Raw genomic sequence first — 7,536 nt, 5'->3', positions numbered from 1 at the left:
ACAGGCGGTCATTTACTCTTTTAACAGGTCGTAATTTACCGTAATTTCAGTTAACAGTAACATACTGTAAGAGACTGGAGGGTTCCAAAAAAATTGGATGGATGGATAGACACACACACACACACACACACACACACAAAATATAATTCATGTGCTTTGCACCACTTTATTTCAGTTCTGATTCTTCCCTGCTGAAATACACATTTCCAAAATCAAAAACTGAAAAGAACTGAAAACATATTTTCATTGAGGAAGCACTTGTTTTTACTAAACCATGTAATCCATTATTTTCTCAGATGGTTGTACAAACAATAACGATATTATGTCATATCCATATCATGGCAGACAACACATGCTCAAGTGTTGGGTTTCCTTACTTATATTTTGTAGGGTCTCAAACCTACAATGTGAAGTGCCTTGGCATTCATTTTGTTGGCACCATACAAATAAACTGAATTGTAATGGATATAATATCAAGCCCCACACGTCTGCCTTTATATACACTTTGTCCAAAATACTGGCTCACACGACCAAATCATTGCACAAAACAGGGTCCACAAGGACATGGATGAGCGTGTGTGGTGTGAAGGAACTTGACTGACCTGCACTGAACCCTGATCTTGCTTTGTGGACTGAGTTCATTGATTTGTAGGGTGAGCCAATACATGTGACAATTAAAGTGTAAGTAGCTGAAATAATTTTTAACAAACGGGTAAAAGAAGGTTAGCACTGGTGCTGCACAGCAAGAAGGTCCTGAGTTCAATTCCACCATCAGGTCTTTCTGTGTGGAGTTTGCATGTTCTCCCCGTGTTTGCGTGGGTTCTCTCCGGGTACTCCGGCTTCCTCCCACCGTCCAAAGACATGCAGCTTGTGGGGATAGGTTAATTGGATAATCCAAATTGCCACTAGGTGTGAATGTGCGAGTGAATGTGAGTGTGAATGGTTGTCTGTCCCTATGTGTTGGCCCTGCGACAGACTGGCGACCTGTCCAGGGTGTACCCCGCCTTTCGCCCTATGACAGCTGGGATAGGCTCCAGCGCCCCCCGCGACCCTGAAAAAGGATAAGCGGAAGCGAATGGATGGATGGATGGATGGGTAAAAGAAGGAAAAAAAATCAAAACTGTTGCACTCAAAAAAACCTATTGGACAGAGACAGCGTCTTGCAAGATGGCGAGAGAGCTTGTCTTCATTGTTGCTCGTCTTGTGTAAATGTCCAGAAAGCATGGGCCATGGATCATCTGTGGAGACATGGGTAACAACACATTGGTCACTTAAATTATACAAGAAATTTACTAATTTCCCTAATTTGAAGTTCTCCACTCAAATTCAGTAAGCCACTGGAGGAAAGTTGTGACATGAGGGTTAATGTGAACAACCTTTCGCTTCACAGTGGTCCCAGTCTTCCTGCTTGTCCCAACCTTGGAGGTACATTTTGTTCCCTCTTCAGGGTTTATCCTTACAAAAAACCTTGCACCCGCTGACTCCTGGTATTCCAGGTTCAATACATAGAATGAACCAAAGAAGACTGACATTGCATCAGCACAGGTGTTCTCTTTGTCCAGCTCAACAATTACACGCCCCTCTGCACTCACCATCCAGCAGGTGGCGGTCATTGAACTTTGTCCTTAAATGTATAGGGGCAACATGTTGTCATTATGCAACATAAAATAATTTCAATACTTCACTTCTTCACACTGTCTAGATAGTCATAAAGCAAATAGCTACGTACAGTTAATTATTAATGGCCTTATGTACACAAGTCCATTTTAACATATTATAATTGTACATAATTGGGAATTATTCTGCCCATTAAACACACCTAACAAAGAGTCAGCCCAGTTAAAGTACCGGAGGTGAATCAACTGTATGGTTATTTTGGAGTTTATAGTTTGTGCTGCTGTTAAACTTTACAGTATTGACTTCAGTATTCCTGCTGTTGGTGTAGCTAGACTACTATGTTGATCAGTAATATGTAATGTGAAATTTGATATTGTTACTTTGCTGGATTCACTGAGACACATGTCCAACAACCTTGGTTTATAAAGGAAATTACAGAAATTTGAGCTAACAAAACAGAGACTGGATACCTGTGTCCACGAAAAGCTCCTGTGCCAAACAGAAATTTTAATATGGTCTAATCAGCTCTATTTCATAAATGACTTCTTACCAAGCATAATCAGCCTTGGGGTGCTTGGCAGGCTTTTAACATGCAAGCTGAACAATATAAATTTGTGTGCACTGAAGCCACAAAATTTAGAAATACACAGTTGCAAAAAGTTCAGTGACCAATTACCTTTGCTAAAGGACATATGCAATGCAAAAAATAAGAGTATTGTCAATAGGGACCAATTCCCAGTTTTTACATGATCAAAATTATTCACAAAAGGCTTCAATAAACAGAAAATGTGTGCCAACAAGAGAACAGTGCACAAAAATGAAAAGATATTTGAGCTCGACGCTTTAATGGGTTTAACATGACTTAGTCAGCACTCCGCACCGTACAGGTAGTACAAGCACACCTGAAAACACTGACCAGCTAACAGCTTTAAGCATTTGGGCGCAACCTCGGTAGTTCACCGATTCACCTGTTGCAAACGTCCAAGTTTCTATCAAGTCTCATAAATCCATCGGCAACTATTACCTAACCAGTCTTTTGAGTCTCCACATTCATAGATATTGACATTTTGTCTTTGAATGAAAATATCCTGGTAGGGTAGCTTAAAAGTCAAAACAAACAGTACTAAGAACGCATTTCGGACTTCTCTCGAATAAGTGAAAAAAACACTTACCTTCAGACTGATTAGCTGGTTCCGATCCAACTTTAATGTGTCCCATGTCAGTCCATTTTAGGGAAATAGTGTTAAGTGGTTTCATTTAATTTTGGGATACTCCCGCATGGACGAGCCGCAATTTGGAGTCTAGCAGAGTTATCACGAATAGCATATGATCTTCAGATATAATCCAATCAACCTTGCATTTAATCCCATTGAACATCCAGTTACCTCTGACTACTTCTAAGTTGCACATGTTAACGGTCTCATCATCACTCTGTGCTGCAGCGAACTGAATCTGTGGCACAGAATAGTTGATGGCCATGTTGTTCTCCTGCTTTGCAGCTTTTTTTGAGTCTGAATTGCAGCTTAAACGTGCAAAACTAAGAGAAGCAGATCAATATTTTCTTCTTATTGTTATTTAATGGTGGTTGGCAACCAGCGAAAGGAGCATTAACCACCTCGAGCAATATTTTCTATTTTCTATCCCCATTTTTGTTTTGAAAGTGAATACCCGACGTGTGCGTCATACGTCACGTTGTACGTCAGGTGAAGGTGTGGTGTCGGCTATCGCACCTGTCGCATTACAAAGCTTTAAAACATAACAATCGCTTTAAAAACACAACCCAACGCGCTAAACTGTGATAATGTGTTACATTATCACGTATATCCAGGACATCTCTTCTGAACCAAGACGAAGTGGTGCTACAAAGGAATTATTTCTTTAGGAGAGCATTTAATAGCAGTCTGGCCTGCAGCAAAATGCACCGCTAAAAATACAGTTTCTGCTTGTCCCAGAATTTATTAATTTTGAGAGTGAAGTTGTAGGACTGATGCTGGTTAGTGGTGTAGGTTTCATGGATGTGACACCTTGTGTAAAATGACGACCAGAGCATATTATTAGGTCAGTTCACTGTAGTTAGGCAGAGGGGTCTTAAAAATTACCATCTTATACAAAACAAATGAAGGTTCAGTATAAGAAAGAATAAGAAGAGAAAAAAGCAACATCCTGCTAAATGAAGTCATTTTTAAACATTACTCTAAATGTAGCCATTAGTTTTTGTTGCTGGCAATACAAAAAATAAGTATACTTCAATTATATTTCCCAAGTATACCTTACCTAGTACGTATACTAATAATGCTTCTTGGTACTATATTGGCCCCCGTTTTAGTACATAACAGTATTCTTGAAATTAACTTTTAGATGTACTTTTTGTTCACCATAATTGTACTAGCATAATGTCATAATGTCTACAAGGGTATAATTAAAATATACTCGACTCTATCACAATACTAACCTTACAAGTATACTATTAATTAATAGTATTAATAATGTTTCACATTGTTTGACTAAACAAATACATTTATTAATATATGAGGTTCCATTCAGTTCAAGGAATTAAATTTTAGTGTGGCTGCAACTTACTCCTTAAGTTAAAAATCATGCTGTATATTGTAGTTTATATGTTATACTACTTTCACAGTGAATCGCATTTTATAGTAATACACTCTGAATGAGGATTTAAGTAATTACTCTTAGATCTACAGTAGAAAACAACAGAAATCCGGATGGTGTAATAGTATAATCTCAGTAACATCACCAATTGTTACATTTGCTGTATTTTACAGCTGTTTCCATGAGTACGGTGAGTTACCGTAAAAATAATGTAATCTCATGGAATTTTCCCACAATTACATGCAAATTACAGTACTAAACTGCTAACATCCTTTAGACTGTGAAGGTTCTCAGTCATCCAGGTCTTTTCTTTGCAAACTCCTTCGACAACATCCTTTAGAGTTTTTTACTGTTGATTTTGCAGTACTAAGATATGGAAATTACTGCAAAGGCTAACAGTGTGTTCATGTTTTGAATCGGGTAATTTCATGGTGAGAAATGTCTTTGACAAAAAAATGCAGGATTAATTAATAGCTGTATATGACTGCTAGGTTAGGACGTGGTTAGGCGCAAATACTTAAGAGAGAGAGATTTTGCTCTATTAATATTTATTGGAAATCTTTTCCTCCATAAGATTGTGGGCAAAGTCAATAAATTGTCTCCTGGCTTTCAGGTCCCCCTGAGCCAAATTTACAGTTTTTATAATTATTACTTACATTTTGATTAGATACCTTGAGTTTGTAAATGATCAGATTACATAATTGGAATACAATGTATCCAATTCAGGGTTGCGGGTGGATGAAGCCTATCCCAGCTGATACAGGACAAAGACAGGCTGCCAGTTTATCAGAAGAACCAGCAGGCAACACGCCCACCTTTACAGCACAGACGACATGCCAGCCTCCCCACACACTCCTCTCTGCACTTCAGTTTTAAAACCCAACATACTTCACACCACAAAACTGAAACAAATCACAGCTGTATTTATCACTCACTCACTCTGCCGACTGAAGTGCCGGTCTTACTCATGCACGATTTGTCTCTTCTATATCAAAACCCAGCCAAACATCAAACATTCACCGTAGTCATTCAAAACCTTATTTGTAATATTATAATCAGCAAAATCAGCGTTTTAATTACAGGCATGTATCATTGTTTGCAACTCATAATTATAAAGCTCTATAACACGCTAAACAGGAAGCAAAACTCGTCTGTGCGCCTCCCAGCAGAATGTGCACACACAGTCTAAAGATAGCTCGCAGTGCTGCAGCTTCACGTCACACACAGTCTCACAGCCAGCTCAACCAAAGCTATATTAATTTATATTACAACAACGTCTTATATTTACAAACACTGATAGGTGCTAAAGCTGTTAGGCCTAACCAATTTCGAAAAAATTTAACATAACGGGTCTAACCGAAGAAAGCTCCACTTTTTTGCAGCCACTTACCCAGTATCTGTTTCTACAGTCTCTGGCCTAATCCCTAAAGTCCCTAACTCAATTTAACTGTGTCCAAAAAAGCACAAAGCACCGTTTCAGACGGTGAAGTGGTGAAGCCACTTACCGGTAGTTGTTCTCGACTCCATAAAATGATATTATAATTCAACACATCTTACAGGCACACCTGTCCAGGTGTGCCTGTAAGAAGAAAGGAAGGAGAGGCACACCTGTCCAGGTGTGCCTCTCCTTCCTTTCTTCAAAAACCTTATTACAAATACAAATGAATTACAATATCACAATTTTTGATGCATTTATTAGTTTATTGACTTGCCCTAAGGTTGGTGAGCCATCTTGCGAAGGACTGCACCGAGGATGGTGCCCGCTGTGGCAAGGTCTAGGCCTAGGCCTAGGATGCGCACAACGTTGGCAACGGAGGTCTGTGCTCCTTCCTCATGCCTCACCTTATGGACATCATTCAAATTCCTTTCAAGGTTGTCCATCTTGGCAATGAGCATTCTATTTTGCTCTATGAGGACGTCAAGACGCTCAGCTATTCTCTCCATTGGCTCACTTTGGAGCTGCTGCGGGGCAATGTCTCTATTTATGGACTCATGTGGCAACTTTAGTGATGTCACTGCTGATGTTGTCACTGTTGGTGTGACCTCATGACTCATTCATGCTATCTGAACTGTGGTGTAATTATGAGGTCACAGGGGGACGTGAATTTATTCATAAAGTTGATAGAGAGTTTGGGTCATAACTCAAAGATGCAATGATGCAGTCAAATAATTTGGAATTAAATATCTCTGAATCTGGTGTCCTTAGGGACTAGTAAAGCGCTATACAAATACAGGCCATTTACCATCTGTAAATTACAACATTTAGAGGGTTCTGACATCACAGTCATCTTTGTGACATCACATCCAGTCTCTCTGTTGTGATGTCAAATATCAATGCCAGATTCGCTTCTCTGTTGACATCACAGCAGAGAGATGAATCTGGCATTGATATTTGACATCACAGCAGAGAGATGAATCTGGCATTGATATTTGACATCACAGCAGAGATATGAATCTGGCATTGTTATTTGACATCACAGCAGAGAGATGAATCTGGCATTGATATTTGACATCACAGCAGAGAGATGAATCTGGCATTGATATTTGACATCACAGCAGAGAGATGAATCTGGCATTGATATTTGACATCACAGCAGAGAGATGAATCTGGCATTGATATTTGACATCACAGCAGAGAGATGAATCTGGCATTGATATTTGACATCACAGCAGAGAGATGAATCTGGCATTGATATTTGACATCACAACAGAGAGATGAATCTGGCATTGATATTTGACATCACAACAGAGAGATGAATCTGGCATTGATATTTGACATCACAACAGAGAGACTGGATGTGATGTCAGAAGGATGACTGTGATGTCAGAACCCTCTAAATGTTGTAATTTACAGATAGTAAATGGCCTGTAAAAAAAGAGGCAAAAATTAGTTCGTTTCTTTATTCAACTTTTGAACAGTGGTGCTAACCCTAAGCCTATGATCATAACTCAAAGACGCAATGATGCAGTCAAATCATTTGGAATTAAATATCTCTGTCAGGGCGCCCCAGGGTGGCTGTGGCTACAATGTAGCTTGCCGTCACCGGTGTGTGAATGGGTGGATGACTGGATGTGTAAGGTGCTTTGGGGTCCTTAGGGACTAGTAAAGCGCTATACAATTTATCATCTGTAAATTACAACATTTAGAGGGTTCTGACATCACATCCAGTCTCTCTGCTGTGATGTCAAATATCACTGCCAGACTCGCTTCTCTTTTATGATGTCAAATATCACTGCCAGATTCATCTCTGTTGTGATGTCAAATATTAATGCCAGATTCAGGTACTCCACTCCTTCAGACGTACTCAG

Source organism: Copadichromis virginalis, linkage group LG22, assembly GCF_057382275.1.
Source record: "Copadichromis virginalis isolate Kocher_CV1m ecotype Utaka linkage group LG22, C_Virginalis_male_GT1.1, whole genome shotgun sequence".
In the NCBI taxonomy this organism is placed as follows: Eukaryota; Metazoa; Chordata; class Actinopteri; order Cichliformes; family Cichlidae; genus Copadichromis; species Copadichromis virginalis.
This window is presented reverse-complemented; position numbering follows the sequence as displayed.